The sequence below is a fragment of the Phoxinus phoxinus genome (genome assembly GCF_949152265.1).
Source record: "Phoxinus phoxinus genome assembly, chromosome: 8".
Classification (NCBI taxonomy): Eukaryota; Metazoa; Chordata; class Actinopteri; order Cypriniformes; family Leuciscidae; genus Phoxinus; species Phoxinus phoxinus.
Genome location: NC_136883.1, coordinates 2,259,954 through 2,276,290, shown reverse-complemented (window position 1 = coordinate 2,276,290; position 16,337 = coordinate 2,259,954). Strand labels below are relative to the sequence as shown.

The window sequence follows — 16,337 nt, the reverse complement described above, 5'->3', positions numbered from 1 at the left end:
TGAATAAATGTAAATGTACATATATAATCTCCTCAGTATTATCAGCAGCGATCGTGTTTCTCAGGAGCGGATTACCCTCCTCCCTCCCCAGCTCCACCTGTCTCCAGTCAGGATTTGGCATTGTGATTCCCCTTGAATCAGAATCAATTCCCGAATTATGTTGTACTTTAAAATCTTGAATTAATGATATCTGCATATATTCATGTTGTCGTGATTCATGTCTGTGTTCCCCTGTCCCATGTTTAGCAGTTCCCCGTTATGTTTAATGCCTATTAGTCTCCCCAGGTGTCTCTGATCAACCATTCCCTCTCGTTTCCTTGTCATCTTATTTAGCTTGTCTGTCTCTTTACTTAAACCCTGTGTCTTGTGTCAGTGTTTGTTCTTGATTTTGTATGTGGTCCTGTTCCTGAGTCTTGTTACTGAGTCTATGGCTATGTTTCCATCCACACGTTTTTATCCGAATTAAGTGATATCGAATGAAAAATGCCTTATGGAAACAGTAAAATTCGATTGAATTTCATGAATATCGACTCAAATGAAATACGTTCGGTCTCATCGGATTTTATCTTGATCGCTATACGGCTTATGCGATAAACGCTGATGGAAACGTTATTTGCCGAATAAATAATGAATTGCATTTTGTCTAGCAAAACTTTGTTCGCAAATGTTGGCTTGAATGTTGTGCGATTCAGTGCGAAAATGAATGGAAACACCTTAAAATGTCTCAAATCAATTCGATATACCAATTTGATCGCAAAACAGCATGTGACGTCGTTACGCAGTTTTTTTTTCCGCTTTAAAGCCGTTGGATGGAAACACACTTTCACCAGCTTTATTCACATTAGTTTTTTTTACCGAACTTCAGATAATTAAATTGACAAGTGGATGGAAACTTAGCTTATGTCTACATTTGTTAAGTTTTGAGTTTATTTAATAAAGTATGCTACACGTGGATCTAGCTTCTGCCTCTGTTTCAACCTCAGCGTTACACATGTTGGTTCTGTGTTTCAGTGTTTACCCTAAGGGGGGTTATTGCTGCTCTTATCCATGCTAGACTGCACTGATACGCAGGGAGTTCTCGCCCAGAACAGAACCATACCGCCAATCCAAACTGTATGGTAATTGCCAATCGTATATGACGATAGTGGTCCTGACAGAATTTCACAATATCACTGTTTTACTGTATTTCTTAGTCAGCAGAAGAGACTTTTCGAAAACATTAAACTGACATTTCTCGTTTTTTATCAAATAGTGTTTATTATAAATTATTTATCCGTGAACATCATGATTTTTTTTATTAATGTGGCTCATAATCTTGAATCAGAATAACTTCCCCTCCCTCTTGCAGCATCTCTTCTCTTCTGATGACGAGGGCGGGGTAACCTGTCACTCACATGAGATCAGCCAATAGCAAACCACAACAATCCAATTAATTCCCCACGGACAAAATAAAGCTCCGCCCTTTCTTCTACAAGAAGCCATTGCACTTCTGATATACATCACAATAGGGAAGAAAAGACACAATTTGACTTTCATTCCAACATAAACAAAAAAAAAAAACTTTTGCCGACCTTTGACTGGTTTTATATTCCACAAAGAAAAGCCACTTGATCTGTGCCTCTAAAGTTTTAAAGACAGTTATGGACACCAAAGTGTACCGTATTGCTGGAATGTGTTGTATTTGTTGTCGTCACCCACATGTGTAGACCAGCAGGAGCACATGTGAGTTCTCTGAGTGCAGAACATGAGGGCGTCCAACACAAATCTAATCACTGCAATCTCACTTCCACAGCGAGCGCCGACTGCGAAACTCCTGATCGATTACCACTCAGTTTGCCTGTGTGTGGGGGAGTGTGTGCGTCTCCTAAAGAGTTGTGTGTGCAAATGAAACATTTCACAAGGCCGCCGAGTATGCTGATGGTTATTATCTCTATTTTTGGATAAGCACAGGACTGTGCACGTGTGCGTACCTCTGTGTCAAGCACCAATTAGATGTAATATGTATTGAGGGTCTAGCATGGGAGCTTGGTATGCTAATGTTATGATCTGAAGAAGCTCTGGAGAAAGGCCACATTAAATTCCTTGAGCCTCAAGGACTCAGGAAATATAAGCAATAACGGATCAATGCTTTGATCAATCGTAGCAATTACCGTTTAAAGCAAGTTTTGCTGTGCCACGCTAGCACTCTGCCTAGCATCATCACCCAGCATGCCACACTGCATCCTAAATGAAAAATTCATGAGGATCCCTTTTATAGGGAATATATCAAGTGCCAAATTACAGAGGATGAAACACACACACACACACACACACACACACACACACACACACACACACACACACACGCACACACAATCTTTCTCTCTCATAAGCAGGTCCAGACAGAAACCACACACTTTTTTGGGGGGGATGTTATGTGCTAATATTTTTGGGGCAAAATATGCAGAACAGGCATAAATTATATGAGTAATTTTATATTAATGATATTAATGACATTAGATCAGCCAATAGCAAACCACAACCATCCAACCATCCAATCAATTCCTCACAGACAAAATCAAGCCCCGCCCACATTTGTTCTTGTTCCAGAAGCGTTTCACTCAGATATACATCATTATAGGGAAGAAAAGACTAGCACAACTTCTGTTTCATGTTGACTAAAATGGTCTTCTTGCAGTTTTCTGCCAAAATAAAAGCTTGACGGTTTATCTCGGTTTGCATTTATCAAAAAATACAATTGATAATTCTGGCAGTAGTACATAAATAGCTTCACATTATGTAACATTTAGGTTATAAGACTCAAAACAGTATAAGCAGTGCTTAAATCAGAATCGCCCCGTTCCTTCCTCCTTTACTCTCTCTTTCTATTAATCCTGTCCTGATGTGATCGCCTTGTGTGCTTATACACACAAATTAATCCATTCAGAGACTTTTGATCAGAATAAAGAGGCAGTAAAAAGTCAGAGTTAATTACTTGAGAATATCACTCAGGACAGTCATTTTGAGGGGTATTAAAATTATTCACAGATATTAGCCGGATGCGCAAACTGATAAAGAAGATAATGAAAGCAGTAATAATTTACTACTGGGTGCATTCAAAGTTTAATAACTCTATAATGATTCGGCTAGATTAAAAGTGATTTTATGTGTTAAGGGTACTGAGCAAATGAACAGCATGTGCTGTAATAAGGATGAAGACAACGGAAGTTCAAAGAAGTGAAAGTTCCTGCTCTAATCGGCTCTTTCAGGAGTTCCAGACTTTTGCAAAGACAGTGAGATGTGGAGATCAGTGAGATCATGTCTGCACAGAGCAAAGCACAAATGTAAGATTAAAGGAACAGTTCTTCTCCAAAAAAATGAAAATACCTTCATGCCACTCCAAATCTGTAACACAAAAGGTCCATATGACTTTTGTACGATCCCTTGTGTAAAAGAAGCACGCGTACATACCTTAAAGAGTACTTGTTATGGAGATAATATACTTTAAAAGAATATACTTAAGTGTGAACTGAATGTCATGTTTTCAGACACTTAACTGAATGTTATTTACAATTAAATTAAAATTACTTGAAAATCTCTCCTCCCCCATCAGGAGTGGACACGCCCCCTAATGATGATTGGATCACTCCGTATCCTCCCCCATCATGAGCGGACATGCCCCCTACTGATGATTGGATTACCCTACTCCTCCCCCATCATGAGAGGACACGCCCCCTACTTATGATTGGATTACCCTACTCCTCCCCCATCATGAGTGGTCATGCCCCCTACTGATGATTGGATCACCTTATCTCCTCCCACATCATGAGTGGACACGCCCCCTACTGATGATTGGATCAACCTACTCCTCCCCCATCATGAGTGGTCACGCCCCTACTGATAATTGGATCACCCTGTCTCCTCCCCCATCATGAGTGGTCACGCCCCCTACTGATGATTGGATTACCCTACTCCTCCCCCATCATGAGTGGTCAAGCCCCTACTGCTGATTGGCTAAAAGTGTGTTCTGCTGCTCGGTCCAATCCACTTTCAACAGCGTTTCTCAGAATTCGCTTACTGCACCTTTAAGCACACTTACTTTTCACAAGGGTTATTCAAAGTCATACAACGTGCCCTCCACTGCTGCTGACAAAATGTATTGCTTCAGAAGACATGGACTACTTTTATGGTGTTTTTGGTCCTTGAAGCAGTAAACATTATTGTGTATGGGTTTGGAATGGCAAGTCACTTGGGGGTGAGTGTTTTCTAGAAGTGATTATATTCACATTTCATTTATGGATGAACTGTCCCTTTAAGAATTAAAGTATAATTTCCAGAGAGTCCACAGTAGTGACCTGAAGTTCTCTGCCTAGAGGTAGTGTCATCAGAGAGGAGAGAAAAGAGAAGTCCATTAGTATCTCCTGTCACAAGGCTAAATAGTATATGAGTGTCTTTTTCTAGATTTGAGGGAACCTTTAAGGCTTTGAATTTTTTAAGAAGTGGTGGCTCAGCACAAGTATAGCAGTCCAGACCAGACTTAGAGCAGGAACCATCTGACAGGGCACTGTAGTATCAATATACTATCATCCATTTTAGTCTATGTTTAATTATCTGTCATATTAAAATAGACTACACTGTCAATCGGTTTAATTTATTTTACTGATACAAATAATTTAAGTTGATGAAATTGTGCAAAATACCAGAAACATGCCCGACCGAATCTTCTGTTTTCAAAAAATGTCTAGACATTTATACATTCACATATGTGACCCTGGATGTGGCAATAGCCAACAATACATTGTATGGGTCAAACTTATCGATTTTTCTTTTATGCCAAAAATCATTAGGATATTAAGATCATGTTCCATGAAGATATTTTGTAAATTTCCTACCATCAATATATTAAAAAATTGTTTTGTGAGTGAATGCAGCACAATAGCAAATATAAATGCACAACTTTAAAGGAGATTTTCTCAATGTTTAGATTTTTTTTGCATCCTCAGATTCCAGATTTTCACACATCAATGGAAAGATTATTTATTCAGCTTTTTTGTGGTGTATAATTCTCAATTTCAAAAAATGAACCCATGTGACTGGTTTTGTGGTCCAGGGTCACATATTTATAAACATAAAACGTATTTAACATAAATACTGTCCTTGTGAAAAACCTGAACTCCTGCAAAAGTCAACATGTGAACTGGATCAAAAAAGTGAATCTAAGTTGTCCTAAGACAAGAACGGGTATTGTTCAAAATAACTTTGATGAAAGGTTTTGATCCACTTCAAATGTTGACTACTGTACAGGTGAAACTGGAAAAATGAGAATATGGTGCAAAAGTTCATTAATTTCAGTAATTTAACTTAAAAGGTGAAACTAATATATTATATAGACTCATTACATGCAAAGTGAGATATTTCAAGCCTTTATTTGATATAATTTTGATGATTGTGGCTGATAGCTTATGAAAACCTTTTCACAATATTCTAATTTCGAATCTGGGGTTTTCATAAACTTCCAAATGATAACAAATAAAGACTTGAAATATCTCACTTTGCATGTAATGAGTCTATTAGTTTCACCTTTTAAGTTGAATTATTGAAACTTTTGCACGATATTAACATTTTTCCAGTTTCACATATAATTAAGTATTTTTTCATGCTTTAGCAAATGCATTATCACTGAAGAAGAAAAAATTGTCAACTAGCATTTAAAATCTTCTCTTCAAGTTGAACATGATCTTGACCATTGACATGACCAGGTAAAGCCGACAGGTGTGGACGTTAAAAGCTAAAGAGCCGTGTCTGTGCAGCGTCTCTGTGCGCGACGGTAAAAAACGCCTACTTTGTTCCGTTGACCTTGATGTCAATGTCCAAACAGAATTAGCTTTATTCCCTACAGCAGCGTCTGTCAGGATTTTTCCTGATTTACTCTGTTGCCAGAGTTCATTAGGTCTGTAGCAGAGACGTCCATGGCAGACGCTAAACATTTGCCAAGACCAATCCGCTTACAAGAGATTTCACCACTTGCTGACTCACATGACTTATGAAATGTTGTGGAAAATCTTTCTTTTGTGAAGACTAAAGTCATGCCGGGACATTGTACTAGCGATAAAAGAGTTCCTGCTTCTCTGAATCTCAGTCTAATGTGAAAAGAAGAAATACAAAGTCTGCATCATAAATACCGACAATGAAAGATTGAAAGTGAAGCACAATGTAACATTTAAACTGGCCAGCCGAATGCTGCTAATGCGACAGATATTCACGACAGAATATGAAGCCAGTCATGGATGAGCAGCACAGCATTTACTCTCCTTTAATAACCAAGAGCTGATGCAATCCATATAATGACTGTATGAATATGTTATTCATTTGCACAACTAGACTTCATATTTCTTTCCATATAGTTCAATCAAATAACAATCCACTATAAGTGTGCAGAGTAAGCCTATAGTCTATTATTCACAAGGCTGTGTCTGTAGCATTGATTTCAACATGATCTCAACGGGAGATGTTCAAAGAAAGTCCAGCCAGTAACTCTGTGTGAACGCCGTCCTCTTCTCCAGCACGGCCGGGTTAAGTAGGTCCATTAACTCAACCCTGCAACCAAAAGACACTTTGACCTTGGCCAGAGAGTCGGAGAGCAATGAAGCCATGAGCAAAACGCTATTAGCGGCTTGTAATGAGCGAAACAATCTGACACTCTATTAGATGCACACAAATAATAAGGGGAAAATCAGCAAATGAAAGCCCTTATCAATGCATTTTTAATTAGTCATAAAATATTAATGCTTAACAGCACATGTCCACATACAAATGATCTTCTCACCTAATAACCAGCTGTGTTGCCTAATGGCTTTAATAATCAAATGGTTGTAAAGCAGCCAACCCTGCCTCATTCTTATGTGCATCTGTTTTCAATCAGATCTCTTTATTCCACAAACCAACTTCATGTTTGACACAAAAAGCCACTTGCTACTTTCCTCTTTCTTAAAGTCATCATGGAACGGTCTTTTCTTCCCAATAATGCCGTGTATCTGAGAGAAACGCTTCTGGAAAAAGAACAAATGTGGGCGGGGCTTGATTGTGTCTGTGAGGAGTTGATTGGATGGTTGGCTGGTTGTGGTTTGCTATTGACTGATCTCATGTGAGTGACAGGCTGACCCGTCCTCATCATCAGAGAAGAGATGTCGCTGTTATTCTGATTCAAGATTATTAAAACAATAATGATGTGCACCGATAAATCATTTAAACATTTTTTTTTTTAAATTCAAGAATTGTCCATTTTGATTTCATGCTGACTTTAGGGCTCGTTAGTAACATCTAATGAATTTTGATTCTGTAATAGTATGGGATTACAAATTTGAGATTGAAATCAAGTATTTGTCTTTTCTCAGAATCCTTTTAAAAAACACCCCAACTAAACCTTTTCTGATTCATAAAGGCTAATCTAAATATCATCCAAAACATCGCTGTCATAACGATAATGGCCATGTCTGTTGTCATGGTCACCACATCTTCGTCAATTATCACCGCACACTCTATTTTATTGTATCTGGCATCAAAAAACCACTCATTTCCCGACAGCCTTCCTTGCCTAATGATTATGAATTTGTAAATATGAGTCTCGTCTGTTGGACTAGATGAAATAATCCTCTTTATGCTGTATAGAGGAGAGAGACGTGATAAAGAGAAGAGAATGAGATCAGCAGCTTCACGCAACTGGACGTGTTCCCACACTGACACAGGAAGTGAGGTCATCAAATGCTGAGAAGAAGATCGATTGGCTATTTTTGGCGAGAGGCTTTGTGCGGTCGAAATCTCAGTCCCTCGCAAACATGAGCTGCAGATCTTTGACTTTGAAGAAGCGAGACAAATGTTGCAAGCACGATGAAGGATCAAAGCATTGTGCATTAATGCAGAACATAATTATAAGCCATTAAGCTTCTGTTACAACTTACGTTTCTTGTAAAAGAGTCCTTATTCACAATAATATTGTTCATTGGACAGTTAAAGTTACAATGTACTACTATTAAGTCTTTGTTTTCAGGCTCGACTAGAACAGGTTTTCCTGCTTGAATGTTGATTATTCTCCTCATATTCTCCATTGTTGCGGCTCCTCTCTTCCCAGTCTGTCAGTAACGCTCTGTTTACTTCCTGTCTCTATGAAGCCCCTCCTTCTGAAAAGCACAGTGTGCTCTGATTGGTCGGCTGGAGCAGTGTGTTGTGATTGGTCGAGCGCTTCGAGTGTGTTTGGGAAATGTCCCGCCCCCTACCATAACCGCCAGTTTAACACACTACTAACTAACTCAACCAGGCCCGCCCCTTTATTCTGCGTATTAATTATTATAATGAGGAATATTGTGACGTGTTCACTCCCGGAAGAAACTCAAGACTACAATGGAGGCGTTTCAGGCATTCAGAAACACTGACACTGATATAGAGGAGAACTCCCACTGGAGGGACTTTGGAAACCTCAAACATCAACACACTAAAGATGAATGTGTAAAAAAGCATATCAAGACCTCTTTAAAGTAGGGTTTACTTTGAGGTCATTTTATGATTGTGAACTTAATACATTCTTTATTGTAGCTGTAAGCATGTAACCTGATCCTTATTAATTGTCTTTAATCCAACACTATAAAACTAATTTGACATTTTCCAAAGCAGCTTATAGCAAACGCTGTGTTGATCATGAGAGGATGGATTCACACACTCTCTGCAAATAGACCTGTCCATCATAACCGCACTTACTGTAGCACGATGCATTAATAAACATCTCTGTCACCAACAATCAGTCCAAGCACATCCCCATTATTCCTCAACCATGATACATATCAACAGAGGTGCAGAAATCATGTTTATAAGCCGGAGAATAACCAGAGACAACCAACAAGATGTTCGGGAGTGAGAACTGATTTATTCCATTAGGACTTTGTCACTTTTGTTTTGCATTGCATGGAAAGTTTGACCCTTCATATTCTTGTTGACTACCATCATCCCACAAATGCATTGCATTCTGTAATAGCTCAATATGATGTATGAATAATACAGACATTATGAACAATTCTCTGCATTATTTAATGCATTTCATATATGAAGCAAACTGTGATTGTGAGTAAATATTTCCGTGGAAGAACCAATCCAGTAATGCATAAAAGATATATGAAGATTTCAGAACATTAAACACGTCATTATGTTTTATTCAAAAAGCTAAATGAGGATATTTTGTTAGAGCGAGAGCAATTCTTGCATGCCTTCGCTTTATGTATTCGGATCACAGAGGCGGACAGAGGATGATAAAGTCATTGAAATCCTGTAATCCACGTGAAGAATCCAGAGCAATGCACAGATCGCTTTCTCAAACCTGCACTGTACACATGTGTGTGTCGCTTTAGCACTAAACAAGTCAAGCAAAAGAGTTACCTTGCCATATGCTGGTGAATAATGTGAAAGTCTTGTTTCCGGCACATAATAAAATATTTTAAACGATAATTGCGACTTTTTATCTCACAATAGCGTGTTATAAAGTCGGAATTGTGAGATATAAACTCCAAATTCTGAGGAAAAACGTAATTCTTTCCCTTAGAATTGGACTTTATAAATAGCAATTTTGAGTTTATATCTCACAATTTTTATTGTATAACACCCAAATGCGAGTTTATCTCACAATTCTGAGAAAATATGTCAGAATTGCGAGATATTAACTTGCAATTGCGAGTTATAAAGTCCCATTCGAAGGGAAAAAAACCTCACAATTCTGACTTTTTAACATACAATTGAGAAAAAAAGTCAGAATTGTGAGATAAAAAGTCGCTATTACCTTTTTTATTTTTTATTCTGTTGCGGAAACAAGCTTTACATGTAACTTTATAGTAAAATAAGGTTAAAATTATATTTTTCATAAGAAAAAAAACATCTTTACCATAGTAGGAGTGTTTTCCCCCATTGTTCTTGTCAGAAGGCTGAGGTATATCCAACATTACACGTTTGCACATGCTTGACTGTTGAAAGTTTGAGATGGGTCTATTTTTAACTGTTCACACAACAGCGATTGAGATAATTGGTTGGTGTTTAGCTGAGTAGACATTCGAAGACAACCAGCCTTCCCTCTGCCATGCACTGGCATTACACACAGTGTGTGTTCCACCCACAGGCATTAGCTATTAGTGTTCCCCGTTGCAGACCCTCGTGCAGAGCGCTGAGTAAGAGAGCGGTGTTTACACTGCAGATGCATGAACAAATGATCAGCAGAAGAACGAGAGCGAGTCCCCCAGGCGGAGGAATGCAAGAGGAGAGGAACACTGTGGACATTAAAACAAGGAATGGATGGATGACGCATGTTTCACTACACGACCATAAAGCTTTTATGTGATATCAGGGAGGCCAAAAGTGCCATTTCTGCAATGTTAAAATAGAAAATGCACCGTATCTTCTTTCCTTCTGCAGACTGACTGACACTGAACGCTCACATGCATATCTTCATGCATGCACTGTGAAGTGTGCGCTCACTGCCTCGCGGTAACGCGGCTGGAAATGCACGTCTTGCTCAAAAAGACTGTGTTAAGTGCATGAAAAATATCTGATGTGTCCCAGGCCTATAGCAGTGTACGTGCAAACCAAGATCTGCTGTTCAATCTATATTTACCAGCTGCATTCCATTAGTTAAACATCATTTGTTCGTATTATTAATATATTTTGCATTCAAATAATAAAAGATAATATTTCAAAAACATATAATAATATAAAAAAATATAATATACAAATTTTTAAATAATAATAATGGTAGGATTTTACATTAGTTAACTTTATTTAATGCATTTAACTAGCATGAGCAATGCATTTTTAATATAATGTAAATTAGAATTTTTTTATACAAATATTATATTAAACATTTTTAAAAAATAACAACGGTAACACTTTAAAATAAGGTCCCATTAGTTAACATTAGTCAATGCATTTATTGTAACTAACAACGAGTAATACATTTGTAGCAGTATTTATTCATCTTTGTATGTTATTTAATAAAAAAATACTGCTGTTCATTGTTAGTTCGGGTCCATTATATAATATTAAAGTCCCCCTGAGGTGAAAATCCAGCTTTTAATGTGTCTCTGTGGTGTTTTTAATCTGCTTTAACACACACCATGTGTAAGTTCATCAGTGGACAGCATTGCTGAGTATTTTCTGCTTAAAACTGCAGTGAACCAAAGACAGTCTCAAACACACGGTTTGACATCGCTGGTGTTTCTGACGTCACAAACTACCTTGTAACCAATCAGATCGCGAGCTTGAGCATATCATTAACTGCTGTGAAGCAAGGAGAGTCTCAAGACGGCAGGTTATCCCGATTTACTCTTCTGTCGATATGAAAAATCGGGTGCATTAGCATTATAGCGGGTGAGTTCTGTATATGATGTATATTACAATGTTATGATGAAATATGTCTTTCTTTACTGACGTGCCAAGTTGTTTAAAGCGTTTCTGAGGATCCTGATTTGTAGAACATTTGGGTTGTGTAACATTAGCAACACATTATTAGCAGTTTGATAACGTAGTCAAGCCAATGGCTAATCATATTAATTACCATAATGTGTCCGACGTCACAGAGCGATACATAAAGCGCATTCTCCTTCTGATACATGCACTTGTAGACGAGCCTGCATCATTCACTCCTCCGCTTCTTCTGAACCAGTTTCTGGATCAATACTGCATATATATTCTGGATCCGTGTAAGTACCAGTATTTCCACTGTGCAGCTCATTAAACTTTAAATATATCAACGCTGAGTTTTAAGGGTTACAATTATTGACTACAGGGGGACTTAAACTTTAGATTTTAATGACGACATAGTAAATGTTAAAATAAGAATAATTACATGCTTTAAATCTGTGAGTTCATGCTAACTAATGTAGTTACCTAATGTTAACAAATGGAGCCTTATTGTAAACTGTTATCATAATAAGTTCAGAAAACCTTTTTACATAAAGCCAATTGCAAATAACTGGCGGTTGAATCAACAGAGGCGTTCCAGCGGACTTACATTTAGTGGGAGGAGAGAGAAATAACATCCAAATGACACAAGATTAGCAGAGAACTATGATCAAAGAATCCAATAATGGCAAGTGTGTTCTGAACATCACTATTAACATCCTTCACTTCAGGAAAAGTTCGAGATGAAAGAGTCGAGAGAGATCGTTCTGAACAGAGGAGAGCTGGAATGAAAGGAGATCAGTGTTGCATAGAAATAAGATAGAATACAGCTTGTAGATGCCAAAGTATGGAAGCTGGTTTCTAGACATGTTATCTCTCGATTCTGACTTTTTTTCTCACAATTTTGAGTTTATATCTCATCATTTTGATATTTTTCCTCAGAATTCTGAGTTTACATCTTGTTATTCTGTGTCTGCGTTTGTTTCCACCACAAAATAAAAAATTAAAAAAGGTAATTGTGACTTTTAATCTCACAATTCTGACTTGTTTTCTTCACAATAGTGAGTTATGCAGTCCTGACTTTTTTTCTCTAGTTTGAGGGTTTACAATTTACAAATCGTTTTTTTTTTTTTTACCACATAGTAAAAAACTCGGCTATGGAACATTTTTAAACGGTATTTGTGACTTTATATCTTGCAATTCTGACATTTTCCTCAGAATTGTGAGATAATTGCCTCAGAATTGCATGGCTTCATTTGTGCTTGTGCATTATCAACACACTGTCATTGACCCACATCCAAAGAACAAACCCATATCCACCTTGATCTTGTAGTTTCCCTGCAGCACACACACACACACACACACACACACACACACACACACACACACACTCAAGCAGGCCAAGCGTACGGGTGGCTGAGTAACAGCACCGGCAGAACACAGGCATGAGAGAGGCCTTGCTTTGCCTCAGGGTTCCCCGATCCAGAGTAACAGACTCCCACCCTCTTATTCCCAGAGAGATGACAGACCGGCCATGTCATAGAGAGAGAGAGAGAGAGAGAGAGAGAGAGAGAGATGTGCAGAAAGCATGCATTTATTGATGACCTTTTTCCAAGCTCCAAATTTAACCAAGCTGCCAGAAGCGAGACCGTCAATCGTAATATGTGCAAAGCTTGACTGCAATACGACTAAAAGACAGACATATTGGTGAAAACTGCACCATGATGAGAATAACGCATATTTGAACTCAATTCTCAGTCCTCATCAAGCTGAAGGAAGATGCCAGCAAAGTTTTCTCCAGTGAAGTATAAAGTGAATCATCCAGTGTTTCTGTCTAATGTGTCTAAGAGAAACAAGTAGGTGGATGGTTCATTGAAACCTTTTATGGAATTCAATTAAAAGGATTATATTTTACCTGTAAAAAGCCAATTTTGCTACATTAGAAGCCATTTCTACCTGACCTATAACCATTAAAAGTGCAACAGAATGCATATACACAGTGTATAAAATAATTGAATTGAATAATAATTTTGACTTGAATAAAGTAGGGACGTGTTTAGCTTACAGAAAATATTTTACAATGCATATTAGGGTAAAAAAATGGCTTGGAGCAAAATAGAAAAATATAAACAAATACAATTGGCACTGAACTTGAAAAACATTTAATATTTGAATATTTGCAGTATGTTTGGATTTAGTCATTTGTATTGTTGTTTTGTTCTCTGACAGAGATTGGGAAGGAAAAGTCACAGTCTCTCTTACACACACTCTCACTCACACACACACACACACACACACACACACACACACACACACACACACACAAACACACACACACACACACACAGGCCAGTAATGACATACATTTCCACATGATATCAGACATCTATTAGGTGTGGCACTGCGATTACTGGACACAGAGAGATGAGTCTGCCAATGAAGTCTAATCAGTTCACTTTGGGAAATCTCATTGTGATTCATATCTAATAACGGCAGTCAGCACTGGTGATTCTCCACTTGCCAGCCAATCTATTTTTGGCTGAGAGGAATAGCAGTATTGGGATGCACAGCAGCACTGCTGTCTGTCACATGGCAACAGAGCAAAGCAGTGCTAGTTCAGGGTCATAGTTCCTGAGAATGTTAGATTTCTGTCAAATATGACCTTCACGATCACTGTACCTGGCTTTCTCTCTTTGTCCTGCTCGCTCGCTCGCTTTTTGTGTTGTGCGAGACGGAAAAAGAAAAGTGCAGACCAATTATTTCGAAGCACCTCTTCACACACAACATACTGTCAATCAGAGGCATTCATTTGACTTGAAACTGACACACACAATGCATGCTCTTAAATCATCTTAATTCAAGCAGAAGTGTGTGTTTGCTTCACATCCACAGGCAGAAGAAGACTTTCCCCTCGGCTCAAACAGGGAGCTGTCCGAGGTCCTGAGTCAGTATACAGTCACTTGCATTGAACTAATCATTCAAGCGAAATTTGCATTTTGAAATAAGCATAAAGAGTGCAAACGTTTACACCGTCACATCATTTTTTCCTTGCATGCACCGGATCAATCTCATTTTTCTCGCATCCTTCCACAAAAGAAGATCAAGCACGACTCTCATCCATTAGCCGCTAAAAAGGTCACAGATACAGTCTTTCGTGTACAACAATGCGCCATTTAGAGCAGGTTTTGAAAAGCCTACCTTGTTTGTTTGATTTTATCCCGGGATCCAACCTAACTTTGCTCTCCAGATTTCGGGTCCGAAGGATCCTATAGCCCCCCGAGCGCGCGCACGAACTCTCCGACGAGTTGACAGCTGAAGATCATCGCTTTAGCACACGCGAATCCACCGGGCTCGATCACACACACACACACACACGCGCGACGAGAGTGTTTTCTTGGGCTTCTGTCGAGCTCTGATGCATCGCCGTCTGATGCATACATTTATTACGCACGATGTCCTTGACAAGTATCCACATCACACTGAACAGTGGAAACGGCGCTCAGTCCGCTGAAAACCCAGCCATATGCACGGAAACATACTTGTTCTGCACAAATTGATCAAAGTAGTTGTGTATGCACGTCATCTAATCCATGCAATCACTGGAACTCCTCGCCTCGGCTCCAGTATATCCAAACATTATCCCAAGTCGCCTTCCGATGAATTATTCCTCTCCGGGACTCCGATGAGAGAAACGTGCTGCGCGTGTTATAAACGAAGCTCTGTGGAAGAGGACGTAGTGTTTCTGCAGTTCAGCAATGGGAGTGGTGTGTGTGTGTGAGAGAGTGAGGAGAAACGCGCTCCACGCGCCGCAGACACGCCTCGCGCTGCCCACCGACAGAGTCCGCGAGATCCTGCTATCTTGACATGTTGCAATAATTCAAATATTCCTGAGATGCTTCTTTAGTTTTGTAGCAGGCATGAGATGAGTTTCAGATGAGACGTCAAATGTGCGCGTTTGCGTGCGCGCGCGTGTGAGAGAGAGAGAGAGAGAGAGAGGGGGGGGGGGGATCAAATGTCCCCTCGAGGATAGTAAAACCTGATTCGCAGTAGATGTTTTCTTTGCGGTATTAAAACGGCTTCATACACATGCTAAATAATGTTGTAGTAGCAAAATGTATAGAAGCGATGACTTTAGCAGTAGGTTATATAGACTATCGTGAGATCTGTTTTAAAGCAACAGAAGTCAGTGTAAAGTGTGTGGGTGCGCGTGCGCGTGCGCGGGAGGGGTCGGGGGTCTGTGTGCTCCAGAGGCTGATCTTGCATTTAAATTACAGCAAATACAGCACGTGAACGGAATGGATCTTTCATTGTGGAAACGTGCTGTGAATGCTCATTCCTATACGCTTTGGTGAAGGAATGTTGAAAGTTTGGTGTTCAGGTATAAAAAAAATATATAAAAAAAGAAGAAATTCTCTGTAGGCTACACTGCTTTTCTGCGTTTTACTGGGATTTATTTCATCACAATTCTCTAAAATGTGTTTTAGCTGTGGTCAAATTGAGCTCAAATTAAATAAATAAGTAATCCCACATTCGTTTAGTTCCAGGTAAAACTGTCACGGTGTGGGTTTTGTTCCCTGTTGTCTGTCATGTGATTCCCTGTTTGCCATGTGTCTTGTTAATTGTCTGATCATTGTTCCCAGGCGTTTCTGATTAGCCACGCCCCCTTGTTATCTTGTTAGTCTTGTTTGCCTGTGTATTTATAGCCCTTGTGTTTCACTTGTTACCTGGTCAGTTGTTGTACATGTAATGGTTGTCTCTTATCGGTCTGGTTTTGTTCCCTGTTTTATGTGTGACTTCATTAAAATACCCTGCGTATAGATCCTCTGCTTCGCCTCCTGTCTTCAACACGTTACAAAAACACAGTCAAATAAAAACAAACAAACAAACTAACTAACTAACTAACTAACTAACTAACAAACAAACTAACT

The 16,337-nt window shown here is 38.9% G+C and overlaps 1 protein-coding gene across 1 annotated transcript in view; it reads right to left on the bottom strand.

Annotated features, from left to right (window-relative positions):
• The window catches only part of LOC307002460 (leucine-rich repeat and fibronectin type III domain-containing protein 1-like protein), a 174,254-nt gene extending 158,865 nt beyond the window's left edge, over positions 1-15,389 (bottom strand). The window contains exon 1 of the mRNA XM_079620083.1: positions 14,608-15,389. The gene's annotated coding sequence lies outside the window, so the exon portion shown is untranslated. The remainder of the gene's footprint in view (positions 1-14,607) is intronic.
• Positions 15,390-16,337: the final 948 nt, after the last annotated feature.